A 25,878-nucleotide genomic window follows, 5' to 3' on the forward strand; every position below is an offset into this window, starting at 1 on the left:
TTACTTTTGTAGCTGCTCCTTTCAGTTTTTTTCTAACAATTTTTCTCATTTTATCAAAGTTTCCCTTTTGAAAGTTTAGCACGAGAGCCTTGGATTTGCACACTGTTCCTTTTCCAGTCATTAAATCAAATTTGATCATATTATGATCACTATTGCCAAGTGGCCCCACCACCGTTACCTCTCTTACCAAGTCCTGTGCTCCACTGAGAATTAGATCTAAAATTGCTCCCTCTCTCGTCGGTTCCTGAACCAATTGCTCCATAAAGCTATCATTTATTCCATCCAGGAACGTTATCTCTCTAGCGTGACCCGATGATACATTTACCCAGTCTATATTGGGGTAATTGAAGTCTCCCATTATTACTGCACTACCAATTTGGTTAGCTTCCCTAATTTCTCTTAGCATTTCACTGTCCATCTCACCATCTTGACCAGGTGGATGGTAGTATACCCCCATCACTGTAGTCTTCCCTGATACACAAGGGATTTCTACCCATAAAGATTCAATTTTGTATTTAGTCTCATGCAGGATGTTTATCCTGTTGGACTCTATGCCATCCCGGACATAAAGCGCCACACCTCCTCCCGACTGCTCCTCTCTGTCATTGCGATATAATTTGTACCCCGGTATAGCACTGTCCCATTGGTTATCCTCTTTCCACCATGTCTCTGAGATGCCAATTAAGTCTATGTCATCATTTACTGCTATACATTCTAATTCTCCCATCTTACTTCGTAGACTTCTGGCATTAGCATACAAACATTTCAAAGTTTGTTTTTTGATTGTATTTTTATTCTGCTTTTTAATTGATAGGGATAAGTTAGAATTTTTTAGCTCAGGTGAGTTTTTAGTTACAGGCACTTGGACTACTTTTCTAATTATTGGAACCTCACTGTCGGGATGCCCTAATTCTAATGCATCATTAGTATCCTTTAAAGATACATCTCTCCAAACCATGCGCTGCTGAGCGACTGTCTGCTTTCCCCTTTGTTCTAGTTTAAAAGCTGCTCTATCTCCTTTTTAAAGGTTAGCGCCAGCAGTCTGGTTCCACCCTGGTTAAGGTGGAGCCCATCCCTTCGGAAGAGACTCCCCCTTCCCCAAAAGGTTCCCCAGTTCCTAACAAAACTGAATCCCTCTTCCTTGCACCATCGTCTCATCCACGCATTGAGACTCCGGAGCTCTGCCTGCCTCTGGTGACCTGCGCGTGGAACAGGGAGCATTTCAGAGAATGCTACCCTGGAGGTTCTGGATTTAATCTTTCTACCTAAGAGCCTAAATTTGGCTTCCAGAACCTCCCTCCCACATTTTCCTATGTCGTTGGTGCCCACGTGTACCACGACAGCCGGTTCCTCCCCAGCACTGTCTAAAATCCTATCTAGGTGACGCGTGAGGTCCGCCACCTTCGCACCAGGTAGGCATGTTACCAGGCGATCCTCATGCCCACCCGCCACCCAGCTATCTACATTCCTAATAATCGAATCACCAACTATGACGGCCGACCTAACCCTTCCCTCCTGGGCAGTAGGCCTTGGGGAGATATCCTCAGTGCGAAAGGACAATGCATCACCTAGAGAGCAGGTCCTTGCTACAGGATCCTTTCCTGCTACATCTGGTTGGTGCTCTCCCATTATGAGACCTTCTTCCTCCAAGGCAGCACCAGGGCTGCCAGTCTGAAGTTGGGACTGGATTACTATGTCCCTGAAGGTCTCATCTATATACCTCTCTGTCTCCCTCAGCTCCTCCAGGTCTGCCACTCTAGCCTCCAGAGATCGGACTCGTTCTCTGAGAGCCAGGAGCTCTTTGCATCGCATGCACATGTACAACTTCTCACCGGTGGGTAAAAAATCATACATGTGACACTCGATGCAAAAGACTGGGAAGCCCCCCTCTTGCTGCTGGACTGCTGCCTTCATCTCAATTTTGATCAGTTCCTAGTTAAGTTTTAGGTTGCTATGGGAGTAGGAATGTGTCTAAGTTCCTTTAAATGTATTAGTGAATTCACTATATGTCTGGTAGTGGCCTACTGGGGTCTGATCGAATTCTCAATAAAGTTTTTGTTGATGGGGTTTTTTTTTTTGTTTTTTTTTTTGTGCAAGTGGCACCTGCCTATAAATTAAGGGATGAGCTAGGGGTGGGAGGGTTGGGAATTACAAACAGTCTAACTTTAGTTAGTCAGCCTGAGTGACTCACAGCTCCCTTGATTAACAAATGTTGGTCCCTATTCAAACCCAATCACACTACCTCAACACCTTTCCAAGGTGAGTAACTGAGCTGAACTATTCAACTTTTTTACTTTGGTATATACTGCTCCTAGCTTATTTCTAGCTTCTGGCTACTTTTTTGTGGGGGGGTTTTTTTGTGTTTTTTTTTGTTTTTCAATACAATGCACTCAGTTATTTATTAAATAAAACACTTAGCTCTTTAAAAGTCTGGAGGACACTTTAATAGTCAGGCAGACTTTTAAAAAATAAACACACTACCTACTGCTACCTTATTGACTGACTAAATACAAACAGTCTAACTTGTTTATTTATTCACTGCCAACCTACTGCTACCTTATTGACTGACTAAAAATACAAACAGTCTAACTTGTGTATTCACTGCCTACCTACTGCTACCTTATTGACTGACTATTTAAAAATGCAAACAGTCTAACTTGTTTTATTCACTGACTGACTATTAAAGGCACAAACACACAAACACACTAGATAATATTCCCAAATAGTTAACTTTGCCCCAATACTTTTAAAAAAGTCAATGTCAATGTCCCAAGCAAAAACTTACTGATTCCTTTCAGCCACCAGCAAGGTGATCCTCTCCTCTCAGTGTTTCCACTGGAATGTGGGTTACTGAGCTCTTTCCTTCTAATTTATAATGTGCTTCTAAAGTAAATTAGTGCAAAATAATCCCTTAGGAGATGTACACCAAAATGCAAGAGATTGAAACGGTTAAGGCGCAAACAATGTCATTGTATGGAGGACCGTAGTCGGCAGGACTCGAATCTGCGAGGGGAGACCCCAATGGATTTCAAGTCCATCGCCTTAACCACTCGCCCACGACTACAACCTTCATTTAGTCTTTGAGCTACAGTGGTTCTAATATTTTCATCTAGAACTGAAGGACTTCTCAAATGAACAAGTTATTGACTCTGCACTAAATACATTTTTTCTATGTATTGCATTAGTGCTTAGCTCAAAAGACCTGTGATGAGTGACAATGCAAAACCTAGCAGAGGCCTGATAAACCCCACTGACTGCTTCACCAGCTTCTTTTTCTTTTCAAGTGGCACCTTTTTATCACCCAAAGTCCTTATGGCTTGATGTTTCCTTATAAAGATGTTTATCTTCTGTTGTGATAAAGGAATATTACCTTTCAGAGTGTTTAGTGCGATCTCCTCTATGGCCCCCAATAAATTATTAGAAGCAGTGTTTAGGATAGCTTTACTCCATTGCGGAGAGGCTTGAACTAAAAGTTTTAAAATGGTCAGGTTCTGCTTTAAACAAGCAGACATGGCCTCTGGGACACACAAAACAAATATGATGGGGGAGAATACATATTCACTTCTTTTGATGGGGGGGGGGGGGGGGCTGTGTTTTTTCACAGTATACCATGGTCCAGTCTGGTAGAAAGATTTTTGTTCTCAGTCTGTAACACTCCAAGTTCATAGCATTTAAATCCACAATCCATATGGCTTTCTGGTGGCATCCTCAAAGGCTTCTAAAGAGAAGCGTGACTTACCAGGGTACATCTGTCTGGCTAAAACAGCAATTTGCAACTTATCTCTAGGATTCTTAAAGAGTACCATATATTTGGTATTTAAAGCTATAGTTCTGTTTGTTTTGCCTTGACAGAAAATATTTTGTACAATATATATAATACTCAGATTTTTGGGATGCAATTATTGAGTGAAGGCTTTCTCAATTTCATCACTTTTACAAGCAGATGCCATCAAATCGTCCACAATAACCATGTTTATTTTATTGGTTGGAAACAATTGATCATCATTAAAAGTATCAGGAAAAGAATCCATAAATGTAATAAAAGGATATTTACACAACATTTCTTTATAGAAAGGTTGCCAGCAACTATAGCAACACATAATATTGTTAGGAATGTCAGTCAAGATACGTCCTGTGTGCTGTAATAGCTTTTTAAGAAAGAAGCTTTTGCTGCTATTTGATGGTCCAGCTAAAATACATGAAAAGGGATGCCTCCAGCACACATCCATAACGTCAATATCCATGGGACAGTGTGCTAAATCCCTCTTTTATCACACTATTATCATATATCTCTATTACTCCTAATCCAGTTACCTGTTCACGATTGCTTCACCCCCCCCCCCCTCTTTTGCCTATCTGTCTTCCTCTATCCTTTAAACACTTCTTGTTAATTATTAATTTGAAACTGTTATTTGTTATGATGTAACTTTATTTCTTTCCTTCCTTTTCCATTTCCTCCTCTCTATCCGTTTTATGTAAACCGACGTGATGTCCATACGAACGTCGGTATATAAAAGCGTTAAATAAATAAATAAATTAAACAATTTGTGATTTCTTAAGTAGGCCAGTCTTTATCAACCAGGTCTTTTTCTTTCATATGATACCGGATTTTTGTACCTGAACCTTTTTAGGACTCTTGCCCACAGCCTCAGGTTTATAGTCAAAGATGAGATCTTTCAAACTCGTGAAATTGATCTTTTTACAGTTTTCCACATTTAGTGTAATCCCTTTAACTTTCATACAGGTCTTACGGTTTGTAGCCATATGTTTTGGGCCCAGCTGGTACAAGCTCTGTGATATGCTCACCTGCAGTGTTAGGGTTGTGGACCCTTGGACTGGGATGGGTGTTAGCGCTACCACAGAGGGTCGGCCCTCAGTGGTTCCCGTCGCCGGTAGGTGGTGAAGGTGAGGTCAACCCAGCTGGAGCTTCACCTATACCAGCCCTCATTCCCCGCAGGGTACTGGGGCCCACAGGACTTGGGTGCGGGTTGCCTCGGCGAAGCAGGAGCATAGAGAAGATGAGTTCAGGAGTCCAGGTCTGGGCTGGCAGCGGAGAAGTAGAATGAGAGTCTGATCCAAGGATCCGGGGCAGGTGGCAGGCAGGAAGAGATGAGGAAACCAGGCCAGGGGTCGAGACAGGCAGCAGACAAGTGAAGACAAGAATCAAGCCAGGGGTTGGTACTAGGAGATCAAGCAGAAGGAACTCGAGAACTGGAGTATGAAGGAAGGAGCAAGGTCAGAAGCTGGATCAGGAACTGGATCAGGAACTTCAAGCAGGAACCAGGAGGCGAAGGAACGCAGCAACTAGCCCTCCGAGGAGACGACCTGTTGCTAAGGCAAAGAACTGGGGACTGAGGCAGGGTTTAAATAACCCTCAGTCCTGACATCATTGATTGGGGTTAGGCTGAAGTTTCCCGCTGCGGCCCCTTAAAGAGGCAGAGCCTCTCATGCACGTGCACCTAGGGAGAGCTCCGCAGGAAGCAGGGTGGCGGCGTTTGAGCCACGTGGGAGGCCACAGTCGATCAGCCCCGTAGCGGGGAGCACCGCACTGACCGGGAGGAGCGTCATCTTGCAGCGGGAAGGTAGGGGGGGGGGGGGGGGAGGCGGTCGTGGTCTGCTGCGGCCGGGACCCACAACATGCAGGTAGCTTGCTCGTCAGCTCACCTAAATAATCTCCCAAAGGGGGTTCACTGTCAGCCTCACGACTCACAAATATCACAGAGTCTGTATCGTGGTACAGACAATGTTCTTGCAAATTGTCAAGCGGATTGCACAGATCTAAATGAGCATAAGCTGTTGAAAACAGGCAATGAAGATGTTTGCATTACTTGACAACATGCTGCGATCTTTTGAGTGCTTCCATGTCACACAGGCTGTTTCATCATCAATAAAGTCACATGATGAAACCTCATATTCAGGTGAAAACAAATACTTATAGAGATTGTCAGGATCTCTCACAATACTTGTATCGGATAGATTTGTTCTTTGGCCAAACTTCCCCCACAAATAGTTTAAGAAAAACTTAGCAATTCGGAACTTTTCAGGATTTATGCTAACCTACTCTGGCCATAAAGCCACACTTTCTTATTTGTAAAAATCAGATATATACATTTTTGGTTTTTTTTACATCAGTAGACCACTGAGGGTAAGCAGAAGCTTACTGTTTTTGAGAAGAAGCATTTTTATGTATTCAGAAAACAAACTGTCAGATTTACATTCAAAGAGACATATTTGACATATTTCAGCAACCACATCCCATTTTGCAACAACCACATCCATGTCCTCAGTGCACAAATCCACTACAAAGGCTCTTGTCCTCATCTGAGTGGGTGCACATTTCCTGCTGTCGGTTATCAGCACATGTATGACTCAGTGAAAACATGAACCTACTACCCATATGGATGGACAACACAGGAATAAATATCTTTCGCGAAAGATAGTCTGGGGGGGAGCAAAATTGTCATAAATGATTTGCAGGTGGCCAATTAGATATTCCTTGGTTTTATTGACAAATGGATATAACGTGATGGGAGGTGGACCTGAGGCAGGGAGAGCGGCCACACCGCGCCGGATTCCCAGAGCCAGCAGGAACTCAAACAAACAAACAAAAAAAGAAAAACGCCGCGGTAAGCCCGCCCCCAAGCCGACGTCAGCCAGGCGCCCGGAGCCCAATAAAGGGCTCGACGGGGAGAGACGCGCCCTTTTCGCCTCCGGCTCTCCCTGCTCGCTGCAACCCAGGTCGGCCCTCCCCGCGCTCTCAGCGCTGACCCGTCGGGGTCAGGGGAGGTGGACCTGAGGCAGGGAGAGAGGCCACACCGCACCGGATTCCCAGAGCCGGCAGGAACTCAAACAAACAAAAAAAAAAGAAAAACGCCACGGTAAGCCCGGAGCCCTTTAAAGGGCTCGACGGTGCTAGGCGTCGCGTGACAAAGGGGCCTGTCCCTTTGTGCGCCCCTTCGTGCGCACCGGAGTAACATCTAGCAAGGCACCTCTCTTTCAAACCGGCAGCACAATCTTGCACCCAGACTTAACCACCCCATAACCCACCATCAATCAACCACTGCATTTATTCATCCTTGCTCCTTCACTCAGCTGATCAACACCTAGCAGACTCACTCAGCGGATGCACCACAAGGACCAGCACTCAACGGACTCACAGACCAGCACAGACCAGCACCCAACAGACGCACAGACCAGCACCCAACGGACTCATAGACCAGCACTCAATGGACTCACCCCACAGACCACCAGCTCATACTCCATTCAATCACATCAGACAAACAAACTTTCATCAACTACCCCTAATAACTCTTTATACATAAGAAATTTCTAGGTCTCTCATCCAAGCACCAACAATCATCTCTGAGTACAACTCAATACAGGAGTATAAAAAACCACTATCTTCATCTCTCCCTCACAACAACCTTCATTTCCTACATCATCTGTGGAGTCAATATGCTAACCTACCCCATACCCATCATTCATTGTCACCACTCTCACAACTTGAGACTTCTACAACGACCCTTGAGCCACACTAAGAGATCACTCATCCCTATCATGATTTCACCTCTAACCCAGCTATTAGGACTCACATTATTTTCTCTGACACTCTTCAACGCCCAGTCCCTCACAAAGAAAACCCACATCCTCAATGACTACCTGCTAGATTCCAAACCAGACGTCTGTGCCATCACAGAAACCTGGTTAAAAAGTTCAGACACCCCCCTGATAAACCAACTACCGATACACCTCTACGACTTCTTCTCAATCCCAAGACACAACAAAAAAAAAAGGAGGAGGGCTTCTACTAGCCACCAAGAAAGAACTCCATCTCACACAGCAACTAGTCAAGTCCTCCTCAAGAAAACTGGAACTAGGTCTGTTCAAGTCAAAACATATCCAAATTCTTCTGGTTTACGCTCCACCAGGAACACTCAACACCGAAACCTCCCCTCTCATAGAAACTATCGCCAAATACATCAATACAGACTCACCAGCTATGATTTTGGGGGATTTCAATCTACATGTTGACGCCTTGCCACTCTCTCCGAACTGTGAATCCTTCCTCTCTACTCTCAGAGCTATGGGTTTTGAACAAATCATCAATAAACCAACCCACAAAGCAGGACACACGCTTGATCTCATTTTCATTAACTCAAACCTGTCTTACAATAATTCCCCAGACTGCACCCCTGTACCCTGGTCGGACCACTCCCTGATATCAACTACTCTCACTACTAAAGTTAATCCAATTAAAACTCAACCTCACTCTACCATCCACTTCCGAAAAGTATGTCCATCCGACACTCTTAGTGAACATCTAACTAAAGATCTTCCTAATTTGGATATCTCCAACCCCAACTCTGCCCTTCTCTCCTGGAGCAGTATCACGGAATCAATAGCCAATAAACTCTGCCCTAAAATGACAAAAACTATCAACTGGTCACAAAAAAAGAAAGAACCCTGGTTCTCCCCAGAACTTAAACGGATGAAGCTAGACCTCAGACACAAAGAAGGCACATGGCGTAAGAACCCCAACACCACAACACTTTCGGACTACAAACGTACCCTCCATCTCTACAAGATCTCTCTTCTTCAGACAAAAAAAGAATTCTATGCAAGCACTGTTTTCCTTCGTATCCCAACTCACAAAACCCTCTGCCCCCACCATCCCTGATGAACAGGCTCAATCAAAAGCCAATGAACTAGCACGCTTCTTTCAGGATAAAATTACAAACACACTTGCACTTCTCCCCATTAACCCAATGCCCCCAGCCCTAAACTCTAATCCCCCCCATTGCCCTAGAGCCATCCTCGACTCCTTCGAACCTACTACCACCCTGGAGATAGAATCCACCCTTAAGAAAATGAAACCTTCCAGCCACCCGATGGACCACATTCCAACCAAACTTCTGCTCCTCATCCCCAGCACCATCTCTAGATCACTGACCAACATCATAAACTGTTCCCTAGCCCAAGGAATCTACTCGGATGAGCAAAAAACTGCATCTCTCAAACCCCTCTTGAAGAAACCTAACCTGGATACAAAAGAACTCTCCAATTTCAGACCCATATCCAACATTCCGTTTCTAGCAAAGCTGACAGAGAAAGTTGTGAACACTCTGACTACCTTGAGGAACATAAAATACTATACCCTTCACAGTACGGTTTCCGGAAATCTTCCAGTACAGAAACCCTGCTCATCTCCCTATCAGACCACATCCTCTTGGGTCTTGACAAAGGGCTTTCATACTTACTGGTCCTCCTAGATATCTCAGCGGCTTTCGATACGGTAAACCATGCCATTCTGCTAAACCATCTATCAGATATTGGAATCGCTGGACACGCCCTCAGATGGTTCAACTCCTTCCTCAACAATAGAAGTTACAAGGTTAGAGTCAACAACAAAGAATCACCAAGTTATAAATCAACGCTAGGCGTCCCACAAGGCTCTTCTTTATCCCTGACCCTCTTCAATATCTACTTACTGCCCCTCTGCCATCTGCTCACAAACCTAAAATTAACACACTACCTCTATGCAGATGATGTTCAGATATTGATCCCCATAAAAGAATCCCTACAAAAACGCTTGACTACTGGGAAAATTGCCTGAAGTCCATAAAAAGCCTCCTCTCCAGCCTGAACCTGTTTCTAAACACATCCAAGAAGGAAATCCTTCTTATCTCACCTGAACACTTGACCAACACCAATATTACAGCTCTTGACCCACAGATTTCTCAATCAAGAGACTTAGGAGTTATACTAGACAATCATCTGAATTTAAAGAAATCTATTAATATCACCAAGGACTGTTTCTATAAGCTTCAAGTTCTAAAAAGAATCAAACCCCTTCTCCACTTCCAGGACTTCAGAACCATCCTTCAAGCTACGTTATTCTCGAAAACTGACTACTGTAATGCTTTACTCCTGGGGCTCCCCATCTCAGCCACAAAACCTCTACAAATGCTCCAGAATGCAGCAGCCAGAATCTTAACCAACACCAACAGACGTGCTCACATCACCCCTATCCTCCGAAACCTACACTGGCTGCCAATAAAATACAGAATTCTACATAAAGCACTCACTATAATCCACAAAACCATCCACAAACAGCTCACACTAGACCTTCAGACCCCTTTCAAACACCGCTCTTCGGAAAGACCCATCATAGAAGCATATAAAGGAACCCTTCAAGTCCCACCTGCTAAATCCACCCGTCTAACATCCACCAAAGAACGTTCCTTCTCCACAGCAGGCCCAGTCCTTTGGAACAGACTACCGACCGACCTAAGACTTGAACCCTGTCTTCTTACCTTTCATAGAAAACTTAAGACGTGGCTTTTCCTCCAAGCCTTCCCCTAACTCAAAAATGTCACGTCAGTCTCAGCCCAAGGAATGGGATATTAACTAATCTCTGAACCGGTCATATATTATTTATATGTAGTTAATTCCTCTCTGTCTACTTCCTGGCTTCCTTAGCTTCCAAGTTCAATTCCCTTGTTATATGTAACTTTGCTTGTCTCGGCCTTCTTGTTTGGTTACACTTGTTAATCCCCCAAGTTCCATGTAAACCAGCCTGATATGAATCTCATTCATGAAGTCCAGTATAGAAATATATTAAATATTAAATAAATATAAACTGGTAAAATCATAGTAATGTATTTTTTCACCAGTCCTGGCTTTATAGTATAAGCAAACAGCATTGGTTCTGCCACCAAATAGGTAATCTCTGGGTACTAGGGATGTGCATTCGTTTTGAACGAATGTGCAATCCACAACTAATAGGTCCCTATTCGTTGCATTCGTGGGTCTGCGAAACACATGGCGAACCCCACGAATGGAACATATCATTAGTTTCATTCTTTTGGTTCGCGCCGTGGTGTTTTAGTGGCCATTTGAAATAGAAGGCCATGTGAGAGTAGGGGCAGACTGGCCTATCGGGGGATCGGGCTTTCCCCAGTGGGCTGGACTAGCTGATCACGTGGCTTCCTCTGCTCCAGGCCATTGAGGGCGCCGGGCCGAAGAAATGAAGAGACCAGGCCGGCGGGGCTGAAGAAAAGATGTTTGCCAGTTTCCGGCTACCTTCCTCTCTGTTCCTTGTAGTCCCACTCCCTGTCCCTGTTTGATGTACTTTCTACCTTCAGTTCGGATGTAAACCGGTATGATGTAACCACTAATACCGGTATAGAAAAGAATTAAATAAATAAAATAAATAAAATAAGATGGCCACTGCCAGCCGCCGTCATAGAAATGAAGACTGGTGCAGTCAGCCGCCGACGGAGAGCAGGCCGGTGGGGCTGAAGAAAACAAGATCGGCGCAGCCAGCCGCCGCCCTAGACCAGGCCGAAGAAAAGAAGATGGCTGCTGCCAGCCGCCGCCGGAGAAATGAAGACCGGCGCAGCCAGCCGCCGACGGAGATGAGCTGTTCAGCTGGGGGCCTTTGTGTGTATGTGTATTTGAGATCGGAAGGGTGCTTCTGTGTGTATGTGGTATGTATGTGAGAAAGGAATGGTGCTTCTGTGTGTGTGTGTATATGGTGTGTATGTGAGAAAGGAATGGTGCTTCTGTGCATGTGTGTATATGGTGTGTATGTGAGAAAGGAATGGTGCTTCTCTGTGTGAGGCAGGGAAGGTGCTTCATGTATGTGAGATAGGGAGGATGCTTCTGTATGTGTGTGGTGTATATGTGAATCAGGGAGGGTGCTTGTGTCTGTCAATGTGTATGCGAGAGAGAGAGATGGAGCATGTTTTTGGCTGGCTTGTGGCTGTGAGAGGGCATGTGTATGATTGAGCCTGTTTGTAAGTGAGATAGAACATGTGTGTGATTGAGAACGTGTGTGTAAGTGAAATAGAGAGAGCATGTGTGTGATTGAAAGCCTGTGTGTAAGAGAGAACGAGAGCATTGTGTGATTGAGAGAGACTGGCCAGAGAGGTGACGTGTGTATGTGTGAGAAAGAATGATCAGGGAGATGACTGGTACGTATGTGTGTGAGAGAGAGAGAAGAGACTGGTTGGGGAGATGATTGGTGTGTGAGAGACAGAAACTGGTCCTGAGGGTGTGACGTGTGTGTGTGTGTGTGTGTGTGTGTGTGTGTGTGTGAGAGTGAGAGGGACAGAAGAGACTGGTTGTGGTCCCTAAGGAAGAGGACAGTGAGGACAGCTTCTGTAGGTACTGCTGCTTCTGGAGTGGCCTGCAAGGGAAAGGAATAGGAGAACTGCTGGAGAGGGTAAGTTAAGGTGGCTTTTTAAGTTCATTTTTCTTGATTGACTACCATTTTAATTATTATAGAAACATAGAAAACGTAGACATGACTGCAGAAGAAGACCAAACGGCCCATCCAGTCTGCCTAGCAAGCTTTCACACTTTTTTTTCCCTCATACTTATTTGTTACGCTTGGCCCTTAGTAACCTTTTGGTTCTATTTCCCTTCCACTCCTGCCATTAATATAGATAGCACTGCTGGAACTGCATCTAAGTGAAGTATCTAGCTTAATTGGTTAGGGGTAGTAACCGCCGCAATAAGCAAGCTACTCCCACGCTTATCTGCTTACCCAGCCTGTGCAATTCAGTCCTTGTTGGTTGTTGTCTAAATATAAATCCACTTTTCTTCATTTCCCCCTGCCATTGAAGCAGAGAACTACACTGGATATGCATTGAAAGTGAAGTATCAGGCTTAATTGATTTGGGGTAGTAACCTCCGTAACAAGCAAGCTACACACATGCTTCTTTGTCTACCCAGACTATGTAAGTCAGTCCTTGTTGTTGTTGTCTGAATATAAATCATCTTTTCTTCATTCCCCCTGCCGTTGAAGCAGAGAGTTACGCTGGATATGCATTTAAAGTGAAGTATTAGGCTTATTTGGTTTGGGGTAATAACTGCAGTAACAAGCAAGCTACTCCCAGCTTTTTTGTGAATGCAAATCCTTTTTTCCACATTTCCTCTTGCCGTTGAAGCATAGAGCAATGTTGGAGTCACATTAACCGTGTGTATGTTTATTGAATAAGGGTATTATCTCCAGGTAGTAGCCGTCATTCTCGCAAGCCACCCTCTCTTCATTCACATCCTCTAGATTTTATAGATCCACAGTGTTTATCCCATGCCCCTTTGAAGTCCTTCACAGTTTTAGTCTTCACCACTTCCTCCAGAAGGGCATTCCAGGCATCCACTACCCCCTCTGTGAAGAAATACTTCCTGACATTGGTTCTGAGTCTTCCTCCCTGGAGTTTTAAATCGTGACCTTTGGTTCTGCTGATGTTTTTGCAATGGAAAAGGATGGTCGTTGACTTTGGATCATTAAAAGCTTTCAAGTATCTGAAGGTCTGTATCATATCACCCCTGCTCCTCCTTTCCTCCAGGGTATACATATTTAGATTCTTCAATCTCTCCTCATAAAGCATTCGATGAAGACCATACACCTTTTTGGTCGCCCTTCTCTGTACCGCCTCCATTCTGTCTCTGTCCCTTTGGAGATACAGTCTCCAGAACTGAGCACTGTACTCCAGGTGAGGCCTCACCAAGGACCTGTACAAGGGGATAATCACTTCCATTTTCTTACTCGATATTCCTCTCTCTATGCAGCCCAGCATTCTTCTGGCTTTAGCTATCGCCTTGTCACATTATTTCGCCAACTTCAGATCGTTAGACACTGTCACCCCAAGGTCTCTCTCCTACTCCGTGCACATCAGCCTTTCACCCCCCATCGAATACATTTCTTTTGGATTTCCACACCCCATATGCATGAATCTGCACTTCTTGGCATTGAATCTCAGCTGCCATATCTTCGACCAATATTCCAGCTTCCTTAAATCCCGTCTCATTCTCTCCACTCCTTCTGGCGTGTCCACTCTGTTGCAGATCTTAGTATCATCTGCAAATAGACAAACCTTACCTTCTATCCTGTCCGCAATGTTGCTCACGAAGATATTGAACAGGACCGGTCCCAACACCGACCCTTGCGGCACTCTGCTTAACACCGCTCTCTCTTCAGATTAAGTTCCATTTACCATCACACATTGTTAAACAGTTAACCCTTGGTCAAGGTTGTTCTCAGGACTCTGGATCTGCAATTGAGTTTGATACTCTCCCCCTGATTGGCTTACTAAGTTAAACTTTTACTTTGCTGGAAACAAGAAGCTTTAGTGCTTCCTGTCTCCTGGCTAAGCACAGCCCAAAGGATCAGATTGACCCCGGGACAAAATATCTCACTTTCAGGTTTCAATATCAAATCTACCTCTTACTAACAGAACAAGGCACAAACGTTGGCAAATAGAAAGCTCCATTACATTAAAGCACAGGTAAATAAAATAAAATTGCACTTAGATTCAGCCGAGGTTCTGATTCCTGAGAATCCCATGGTAGTATGTGATGTGTCTGCTGTTTGAAATATTTTATTGGTGTTTGGTAAAGCTTTCAAAATTTGCATGAGTCTTTAATTATTGGATATTCTATTCATCAGCTGTTTTGAAATTATTTTATTAGTATGATTTTACTATTATGATTAATAATTTATATATCTTGATTTTATTGATTGTTTCATGAAGAATGGTGAAATTTTTGTTTTTCCATTGTTGCGTTTTACAGTTCAGTTGTTGTCTGCACATTTCTATTTATACTTTATGTGGCTTTATTCTGTATTTGGTGAGGGTTTGTGTTCTGCATGCAAAGACTGAAATGAAGCATTCTTTTAATATGTGGTTTCTCTGTAGGGATCTGTAGTAGGTTTAGCTTGGCCTGTTCTGTTTTCCTGATAGGAGGTGTATTGATATTTTAGATTCTGGTGTAATATTTGTGGTATTCTTTTTCATAGGTAGGGTTGTTATTCTTTGAGTGTTGGCAGATAGTACTGTGTAGATATGGGAGGACCATGCTGAAATATATCACAATAGGAATGATGCCATATGAATTCCAAGATGCAACATTTTCTTGTTGGTATCACAACAGTGCATGAAATTATCATAATAACGTATACATTAATTTTACCTCAGAATGTCACTTTTCATGTAAAATATGTGTTAAATGCATAATTTAAAATTGTGTATGGGGAGGTGGGGGTAGGGCACCATGCTGTAAAGTAACTTGCCTAGGATGTCTAATGCACAGCAGCAAAGCTCCACCCCACCCAGGCATAGTTCATCATGTTTCAGGTCCTAGCAGGCGTGTTAGGCTCCTTGGTCCGTGTTTCAAGATGGGTCGAGTGGACAGTACGCCCTGGTTGACAGTCGTGCCACATGATGAGCATCGTCTTGTCTTGCCTCCTTGTCTTTCCCCTATCAACACCACTGCGACCTGACTACCTACGCTCTGCCATCCTGTCTTGCATCTATCAACTTTCTGCCACTCTGCCTTGCTGCCATACACCAGACAATTCTACTCCTTGTGGTGTTCTTGCCACTATCATGGTTCCTCAGTGTGTTGATGCTAGTCTTTCTGCTGCTTTGTCCCTTTATTGGCACCTTGTGGTTTCTTCTTACACCCATTCTGCTTGCTGTGTTGATGTCACTTGCTTGCCACTTTGCCTGTCGTGCTGCTTTTGAGGGTTCATGCAACTGTTATCAGTGCTCTCTTTTGAAGCTGTGCTGTGTTTTTGACACTCTCGCTGCTGCTTTGCACCTCTGTTAAAGCACTCTATCCACTCCTTGTTACGGGACCGGGCTGTGCCCCGGTCCTTCCTCCTACCTCGGGGCCGGCCCGGCCCACGCGGGTTCTTCCCAGGCCGTCTAGGCCTGTATTGCAGCCTGCCGCAGCGTCCCCTCTGTGAGGGAGACGCCGGCGATTCCCCGTCGCTGGCCCTGCCCCCTAGGCACGCGCGCAGGGGCTCCAGATTTAAAGGGGTCAGCGCAGGAACTCAGGGACAGCCCCTAAGGATGACGTCAGATGCTGCAGGGTATATTACCCTGCAGCTGGGACCAAACCCTCGCCTTGCAATGAGGTTCCTCAGTTCTCCTGAGTTGTTAGTTGCTGCGGTATCCTGATCGTCCTTCTGTCTTCTGATTCCTGACCTGGCTTTGTTCTTGACTACATCTTCAGCTTCCCCCTGGTTTTGGCATTGGCTTCTGACTCCTGGTTTCCGACCCGGCTCCATTCCTCGACTCTGTCTTCAGCTTCCGCCCCTGGCCATGGATTGGATCTCTGACGTCTGGCTTCTGACCCGGCTTCGCTTCTTGACTCTGACTTCGGCTTCTCCACCACTGCAGGTATCCGGTACTTGCTGGCCCAGAGGATTCTCCTAAGTGCCAGCGGCTCGGGCTCTCATGGGCTCCTCCCGGGGGAGCCGCAGGCTTCCATGGGTGAAGACTCGTCCAACCTCCTGGGCCCAGCGGTTCTCTCGCCCACTTCTCTGGATGCTGCCCGGATCCTTGGTCGCATAGGGTCCCGCCTAAGTCCAAGAGGCCCGGGTCCCTACGGGCTCCTCCTGGGGGGGCCTCGGGCTTCCAGTGGTGAAGTCTTCTCCAGTGCATCTTCAGCGCCGCCTCCAAGCTGTGACGCTTCCATCTACCATTCCAGCCGGCTAAAGGGTCCACGACCGTAACACTCCTGGTACCCCTTTACAGTGCCTTAGGCTATTCATGCCACTTTGGTGCCACTTTGCCACAGTCTAAGTACCTTGGAGCTCTTTTCTTGTTCTGTTGATTGCTCCCCAGAAGTTTCATCAGAATTGATATGAAAACCCCAATTCTGCAGCCAAAATTAGGCTGCAAATACTTCCCCCATTGACTTTAATGGGAAAACAGAAAACGAATAAAACAAATCAAACAAATTGGTTTTTCCCCATGAAACGAATGCAACAAATTTGGGTCCTGGTGAAACGAATATGAATCAAAACGATTTTTTTTCCTTCTGCACATCCCTACTGGGTACTAATGGCTGCAGTAGTGAGATTTAACCAGAAAATCTGCTCAACCCTTGATGTTTTCTCTTATCATAATCTTCTGTTCATGTTTCCAAAAGCTTATAACATGAAACCCTCATCTTTTAAGGAAATCTGCTTTGATTTGTGTTTTGTAATTGAGAAAAACAAATGTTGCAGCTGTTAAAGGATTATGGTCTTTATCATTATAATAGCTCGGACAACCATGGACCTGTTTGTCCATAACCATCAATAAAATATGGACCCACCTGCTTTTCACCCCCCTTTAAACCATGCATGATCTGAATTTGCTCTATGTTCTCTGTTTAAATCAGCCACTGGATAGAGGGTGATGAATGTCTCTGTGTGCCTGTGATAGTTGTCTGGAGGGATGAGTGCCACAGTCTTGGTTTTGGTGGAATAAATACTCATTTAAACACTGCTAAGGCATGTAATGAAACAGTGCTAGAAAAAACGTAGCTGAATGATTAACAGTGATAGTTGTCTGGAGGGACGAGTGCACGGTCTTGGGTTCTAAAAACATAAACCTATACATAGCCATACACATGGATGCCAAATGGCGTGGGCCATCCATTGCTCCTACCATGTGACAGGAATCGACCAATGGCACCGATAACCCCTGTCACATAGTAAGGGCAAAAGGCCAGTGGTGCCATTTTGATTACTGGCAGCCATCGGCCCGAGAGCGGGAGATCACTCCCGGGACCCCCGCTGGACCACAAGTGGCTTTCAGCAAGTTTTTGGGGGGTCAGGAAGGTGGGGGAGTTGTAATTAATTAAATTTGAAGGGTTGGGGTGGGTTTCAGTTTTCGTTTCGGGGTCAGCCGAAATAAAATTGGCGCGAACCACGGGAAAACGAAATTTCCAGCGGTGGGCCGATAACAAAGGCCAAACCAAAAGGTTTGGCTGAATCACATCTCTACTTTCCAGTATATAACACTGGCATCCATGTGTATGGCTATGTACAGGTTTATGTTTTTAGAACCCATGACCATGGCACTCGGCCCTCCAGACAAATATCACTGTTGTTGCCAGAGGATGTGGTCAGTGCAGTTAGTGTAGCTGGGTTCAAAAAAGGTTTGGATAAGTTCTTGGAGGAGAAGTCCATTAACTGCTATTAATCAAGTTTACTTAGGGAATAGCCACTGCTATAAATTGCATCAGTAGCATGGGATCTTCTTAGTGTTTGGGTAATTGCCAGGTTCTTATGGCCTGGATTGGCCACTGTTGGAAACAGGATGCTGGGCTTGATGGACCCTTGGTGTGACCCAGCATGGCATGTTCTTATGTTCTTATGTTCTTATGTACTTTTTTTCTAGACACTGTTTCATTACATGCCTTAGCAGTGTATAAATGAGGATTTATTCCACCAAAACATCCTACAGCACCTGGGTCATAACTTGTACATGGTTGGTTTGTATAGCCATAAATACTAGGGATGTGAATCGTTTTCCATATCGTCTTAACGATAGAAATCGTGTGGCAGGGCAAGAAAATCGTCTTAGGCACGATTTTTTAGTTAAAAAATCGTTAAAAATCGTTTTTTCCAATTAGTGCGCACTAACTCGAGTTAGTGCGCACTAACGGGAGTTAGTGCGCACTAACTGGGAGTTAGTGCGCACTAACTGAAAATGATACAATTTGACACTTTTCAGGTCAGTTAAGGTCAGTTTAGGAATGAATATGTATTCCTATTGGCTGCCCTCTTATTTATTCATGTTACCAAGTTTCCTACTGACAGTATATGGGGGATGGGAAATGGAAACAGTTGGTAGCTTGACAAAACAAGTAATGTGATCAGTCAATGTGACTAGAACTTGTGCCCTAACCCTGATACCAGGGGTATTGTGATCTTCCTGCACACAGTGCCCTATCCCTATTAATACCAGGAGTGTTGTGATCTTCCTGCACACAGTGCCCTATTCCTAATACCAGGGGTGTTGTGATCTTCCTGCACACAGTGCCCTATTCCTGATACTGGGGGTGTTGTGATCTTCCTGCACACAGTGCCCTATTCCTGATACCGGGGGTGTTGTGATCTTCTTGCACACATCCCGGTATCAGGGATAGGGCACTGCATGCAGGAAGATCACAACACTCCTGGTATTAATAGGGATAGGGCACTGCATGCAGGAAGATCACAACACTCCTGGTATTAATAGGGATAGGGCACTGCATGCAGGAAGATCACAACACCCCTGGTATCAGGGATAGGGCACTGTGTGCAGGAAGATCACAATACCCCGGAGGAGTGAGGGTCAGGCAGCTCCCCCCTGTCTGTGAAGCCAGCCTCTCACTAGTAATTCAGGGAGGGAGCTGTCTCAGACTTCACCATCCTCCCCCCCCCCCCCCTTACCCACACACCATTCACTAGCTGGGACATGGGGGAAGTCAGGAGTGAGGGTCAGGCAGCTCCCCCCTGTCTGTGAAGCCAGCCTCTCACTAGTAATGCAGGGAGGGAGCTGTCTCAGACTTCACCATCCACCCCCCCCCCCCTCACCCACACACCATTCACTAGCTGGGACATGGGGGAAGTCAGGAGTGAGGGACAGGCAGCTCCCCCCTCTCTGTGAAGCCAGCCTCTCACTAGTAATGCAGGGAGGGAGCTGTCTCAGACTTCACCATCCTCCCCCCCCCCCCTCCCCCACACACCATTCACTAGCTGGGACATGGGGGAAGTCAGGAGTGAGGGTCAGGCAGCTCCCCCCTGTCTGTGAAGCCAGCCTCTCACTAGTAATGCAGGGAGGGAGCTGTCTCAGACTTCACCATCCCCCCCCCCCCCTCACCCACACACCATTCACTAGCTGGGACATGGGGGAAGTCAGGAGTGAGGGTCAGGCAGCTCCCCCCTGTCTGCGAAGCCAGCCTCTCACTAGTAATGCAGGGAGGGAGCTGTCTCAGACTTCACCATCCTCCCCCCCCCCTCACCCACACACCATTCACTAGCTGGGACATGGGGGAAGTCAGGAGTGAGGGTCAGGCAGCTCCCCCCTGTCTGTGAAGCCAGCCTCTCACTAGTAATGCAGGGAGGGAGCTGTCTCAGACTTCACCATCCTCCCCCCCCCCCCCCCCTTACCCACACACCATTCACTAGCTGGGACATGGGGGAAGTCAGGAGTGAGGGTCAGGCAGCTCCCCCCTGTCTGTGAAGCCAGCCTCTCACTAGTAATGCAGGGAGGGAGCTGTCTCAGACTGGTATCAGGGTTAGGGCACTGTGTGCAGGAAGATCACAACACTCCTGGTATTAATAGGGATAGGGCACTGTAAGAGATGACTGTAGTAGATTGAATAAAGATCTGATGTTTCTGCTCTCCTCACACCAAACAAAAACAACACACAAGCAGAGAAGCCCTTCTTACAAAGCTGAGCTAGTGAGTTAAGTAGGAGGAAAAGTAAACATACTGGTGCCAGTGTGGCTACTTAAAAAATACACTTACCAACAATCAATTACATATATTTGAACTGTGTACAGTTCCAGCCAGGACCACCTTTCTAAAATGCACAGTGATTGGCAAATTCAACATGCACTAGCATTTCAGGTGCCTGCTAACAAAAATAATAAACAAACAAGTTCTAGTCACGTGAGTGCTGATCATTACATTACTTTTTTTGTCAAGCTTCCAACTGTTTCCATTTCACATCCCCCCAACCATATTGGTAACATCAATAGATAAGAGCACAGCCAGCCAATAGGAATACATACATACATATTCATTCCTAAGTGACCTTTACTGACCTGGGAAGTGTGAACACTTTGTTTCATTTTCTGTTGGTGTTCGTTAGTTTCCAGTTCCATTTCCCATCCCCCAACCATCACCTCAGTGGTAACCTTGGTAACATCAATAGATAAGAGGGCAGCCAGCCAATAGGAACACATATTCATTCCTAACTGACCTTCAGTGACCTGGAAAGTGTTTATTTGTATCATTTTCAGTTAGTGCGCACTAACGGGGAGTTAGTGCGCACTAACTCGAGTTAGTGCGCACTAACACGATTTAACGATTTTTAACGATAAATCGTTAGAATTTCTATTGTATCGTGTTCTATAACGATTTAAGACGATATAAACATTATCGGACGATAATTTTAATCGTTGAAAAACGATTCACATCCCTAATAAATACAGAGGGTTTTTTGTTGTATTTTTTAAAGAAAACTAAAACCTTACTTTATTCACTTTTGCAGTCCCACAAACCCCCTGCTGATAATTATCCTTTTTGTATACTACAAAGGCTCTGTCCACATTTCATTCTGCAAGGATGGGCCACTGGGTATGCGTATCTGCAGTGAGGGGAGGATGGAAGGGGGAGATCCACCCTGTCACTGTGTACAGAATGAGAGAAAGCTTCTGTCACATCTAGTATCATTTAAAACAGGGGGGCTAGGAAAAAACCTGCTTCCAGCTCTGTCATAATTTAAAGTGACAAAAACATTTCTGATGATGTTCTGGGGTATTTCCAGTGAGATCATCAAAACATCGCCAGAGTCCATTCATTATGCCATCATTATAAAGTGACAGGGCCTTTTCTGATGATATTCTATGGAGTGTATTTTCGGGGGATGTGTTGAGGGTTGAACGTCCGGTGATGTCTTACCAGTGACATAATAGTGGGTTTGGTTTGGGGCAGGGCATGGGAGGGTCTACTCCATTCACTTCTATTTGGTGGCAGGGGCATGAGCAGAGTTAGGGGTAGGGTAGGGTAAGAACATAAGTACATGCCATACTGGGTCAGACCAAGGGTCCATCAAGCCCAGCATCCTGTTTCCAAGAGTGGACAATCCAGGCCATAAGAACCTGGCAATTACCCAAACACTAAGTCTATTTCATGTTACTATTGCTAGTAATAGCAGTGGCTTTTTTCTAAGTAAACTTAATTAATAGCAGGTAATGGACTTCTCCTCCAAGAACTTATCCAATCCTTTTTTAAACACAACTACACCAACTACACTAACCACATCCTCTGGCAACAAATTCCAGAGTTTAATTGTGCGTTGAGTGAAAAAGATCTTTCTCCGATTAGTTTTAAATGTGCCACATTCTAACTTCATGGATTGCCCCCTAGTCTTTCTAGTATCCGAAAGAGTAAATAACTGCTTCACATTAACCTGTTCTAGACCTCTCATGATTTTAAACACCTCTATCTTATCTCCCCTCAGCCGTCTCTTCTCCAAGTTGAAAAGTTCTAACCTCTTTAGTCTTTCCTCATAGAGGAACTGTTCCATTCCCTTTATCATTTTGGTTGCCCTTCTCTGTACCTTCTCCATCGCAACTATATCTTTTTTTAGATGCGGCGACCAGAATTGTACACAGTATTCAAGGTGCGGTCTCACCATGGAGCGATACAGAGACATTATAACATTTTCCTTTTTATTCACCATTCCCTTTCTAATAATTCCCAACATTCTGTTTGCTTTCTTCACTGCCGCAGCACACTGAACCGTTGATTTCAATGTGTAATCCACAATGACGCCCAGATCTCTTTCTTGGGTGGTAGCTCCTAATATGGAACCCAACATTGTGTAACTATAGCATGGGTTATTTTTCCCTATATGCATCACCTTGCACTTATCCACATTAAATTTCATCTGCTATTTGGATGCCCAATTTTCCAGTCTCACGATTTCTTCCTGCAATTTATCACAATCTGCTTGTGATCTAACTACTCTGAACAATGTTGTATCATCTGCAAATTTGATTACCTCACCCGTCGTATTTCTTTCCAGATCATTTATAAATATATTGAAAAGTACAGGTCCCAATACAGATCCCTGAGGCACTCCACTGCCCACTCCCTTCCACTGAGAAAATTGTCAATTTAATCCTACTCTCTGTTTCCTGTCTTTTAGCCAGTTTGTAATCCAGGAAAGGACATCGCCACCTATCCCATGACTCTACTTTTCCTAGAAGCCTCTTATTAGAGATGTGAATCGTGTCCTCGATCGTCTTAACGATCGATTTCGGCTGGGAGGGGGAGGGAATCGTATTGTTGCCGTTTGGGTGTTTAAAGTATCGTGAAAATCATGAAAATCGTGAGCCGGCACACTAAAACCCCCTAAAACCCACCCCCGACCCTTTAAATTAAATCCCCCACCCTCCCGAACCCTTCCCCAAATGCCTTAAATTACCTGGGGGTCCAGCGGCGGTCCGGAACGGCAGCGGTCCGGAACGGCCTCCTGCAATTGAATCGTGTTGTCTTCAGCCGGCGCCATTTTTCAAAATGGCGGCGCAAATTGGCGGCGGCCATAGACCAACACGGCCTCCTGACCCCCACAAGACTTGCCAAAAGTCCAGCGGGGGTCCTGAACGAGCTCCTGCAGTCGAATCGTGTTGGTCTATGGCCGCCGCCATTTTGCGCCGCCATTTTGAAAAATGGCGCCGGCTGAAGACAACACGATTCAATTGCAGGAGGCCGTTCTGGACCGCTGCTGTTCCGGACCGCCGCTGGACCCCCAGGTAATTTAAAGGGTCGGGGGTGGGTTTTAAGGGGTTTTAGTGTGCCGGTTTTCCTCCCCTCCCCCTTCCCCCGATTTACGATTTTTTGACGATAAATCGGGGGAATTGGTATTGTATCGTGGCCCTAACGATTTTTGACGATTTAAAATATATCGGACGATATTTTAAATCGTCAAAAAACGATTCACATCCCTACCTCTTATGAGGAACTTTGTCAAACGCCTTCTGAAAATCCAAATATACCACATCTACCGGTTCACCTTTATCCACATGTTTATTAACTCCTTCAAAAAAGTGAAGCAGATTTGTGAGGCAAGACTTGCCTTGTGTAAAGCTATGCTGATTTTGTTCCATTAAACCATGTCTTTCTATATGTTCTGTGATTTTGATATTTAGAGCACTTTCCACTATTTTTCCTGGCACTGGAGTCAAGCTAACTGGTCTGTAGTTTTCTGGATCGCCCCGGAGCCCTTCTTAATATTGGGGTTACATTAGTTATCCTCCAGTCTTCAGGTACAATGGATGATTTTAATGATAGGTTAAACATTTTTACTAATAGGTCTGAAATTTCATTTTTTAGTTCCTTCAGAACCCTGGGGTGTATACCATCCGGTCCAGGGGATTTACTACTCTTCAGTTTGTCAAGTAAGGCCTACCATATCTTCTAGGTTCACAATGATTTGGTTCAGTCCATCTGAATCATTACCCATGAAAACCTTCTCCAGTATGGGTGTCTCCCCAACGTCCTCTTCGGTAAACACTGAAGCAAAAAATTAATTTAATCTTTCTGTGAGGGCCTTATCTTCTCTAATTGCCCCTTTAACCCCTCGATCATCTAACAGTCCAACTAACTCCCTCACAGGCTTTCTGCTTCAGATATAGTTTAAAAAGTTTTTACTGTGAGTTTTTGCCTCTATGGCCAACTTTTTTTCAAATTCTCTCTTAGCCTGTCATCAATGTCTGATATTTAACTTGTCAACGCTTATGCATTATCCTATTTTCTTTTGTTGGATCCTTCTTCCAATTTTTGAACGAAGATCTTTTGGCTAAAATAGCTTCTTTCACCTCCCCTTTTAACCATGCCAGTGATCGTTTTGCTTTCTTTCCACCTTTCTTAATGTGTGGAATACATCTGGACTGTGCTTCTAGGATGGTATTTTTTAACAATGCCCACACCTCTTGCACACTTTTTACTTTTGTAGCTGCTCCTTTCAGGTTTTTTCCTAACTATTTTCCTCATTTTATCAAAGTTTCCCGTTTGAAAGTTTAGCACGAGAGCCGTGGATTTGCTTACTGTCCCCTTTCCAGTCAATAATTCAAATTTGATCATATTATGATCACTATTACCAAGTGGCCCCACCACCGTTAACTCTCTTACCAAATCCTGTGCTCCACTGAGAATTAGATCTAAAATTGCTCCCTCTCTTGTTGGTTCCTGAATCAATTGCTCCATAAAGCTGTCATTTATTCCATCCAGGAACTTTATCTCTCTAGCATGTCCCGACAATACATTTAGCCACTCAATACTGGGGTAATTGAAATCTCCCATTATTACCGCACAACCAATTTGGTTAGCTTCCCTAATTTCTCTTAGCATTTCACTGTCCATCTCATCATCTTGACCAGGTGGATGATAGTATACTCCTATCACTATAGGCTTCCCCAACACACAAGGGATTTCTACCCATAAAGATTTGATTGTGCATTTAGTCTCATGCAGGATGTTTATCCTGTTGGACTCTGTGCCATCCCAGACATAAAGTCCCGCGCCACCTCCCAGGTGCTCCTCTCTGTCATTGTGGTATAATTTGTGCTCCGGTATAGCGCTGTCCCATTGGTTATTCTCCTTCCACCATGTCTCTGAGATGCCAATTAAGTCTATGTCATCATTCACTGTTATACATTCTAATTCTCCCATCTTATGTCTTAAACTTATTTATTATTTATTTATTTATTTATTTATTTATTTATTTAAGTGTTTTTATATACCGGGATACGTTGAGAACATCATCTCGGTTCACAGGTAACTAAATACAGCAATGAGCTTCACAGAGAACAAGTAACAATGTGTAACGAGCTTCAAATGGAACAAGTAACAATGTGTAACAATGTATAGTAACAGGAAACATTACACTGGGTAAGTTAATTGCGGTGGGAGGGAATTGGCAGAGGGGCTAAGGATTAGCCTCTCTGCCAATTTCAAAGTTTGTTTTTTATTTGTATTTTCATTCTGCTTTTTAATTGATAGGGATAAGTTAGACTTTTTTAGCTCAGGTGAGTTTTTAATTACAGGCACTTGGGCTACTTTTCTTATTATTGGAACCTCACTGTCGGGATGCCCTAATTCTAATGCATCATTAGTATCATTTGAAGATACCTCCCACCGAACCATGTGCTGCTGAGCGACTGTTGGCTTTCCCCTTTGTTCTTGTTTAAAAGCTACTCTATCTCCTTTTTATGGCCAGGGATGGGAGAAGGCATGGTTTGTAGTCGAAGTGGACGCCTCCGCTGAAGGAGTAGGGGCCGTCCTAAGCCTACAGCAGTACTATTGGTGGCCG

General features: G+C 44.6%; 1 non-coding gene across 1 annotated transcript; it reads right to left on the bottom strand.

Moving 5' to 3' along the window:
- Nucleotides 1–2,982: 2,982 nt before the first annotated feature.
- On the bottom strand, nucleotides 2,983–3,064 carry TRNAS-UGA. Its single transcript has one exon. It is a non-coding gene; the product is annotated as a tRNA-Ser (tRNA).
- Between the last annotated feature and the right edge of the window lie 22,814 nt (nucleotides 3,065–25,878).

Source organism: Rhinatrema bivittatum, chromosome 19 (assembly GCF_901001135.1).
Source record: "Rhinatrema bivittatum chromosome 19, aRhiBiv1.1, whole genome shotgun sequence".
NCBI lineage: Eukaryota > Metazoa > Chordata > Amphibia > Gymnophiona > Rhinatrematidae > Rhinatrema > Rhinatrema bivittatum.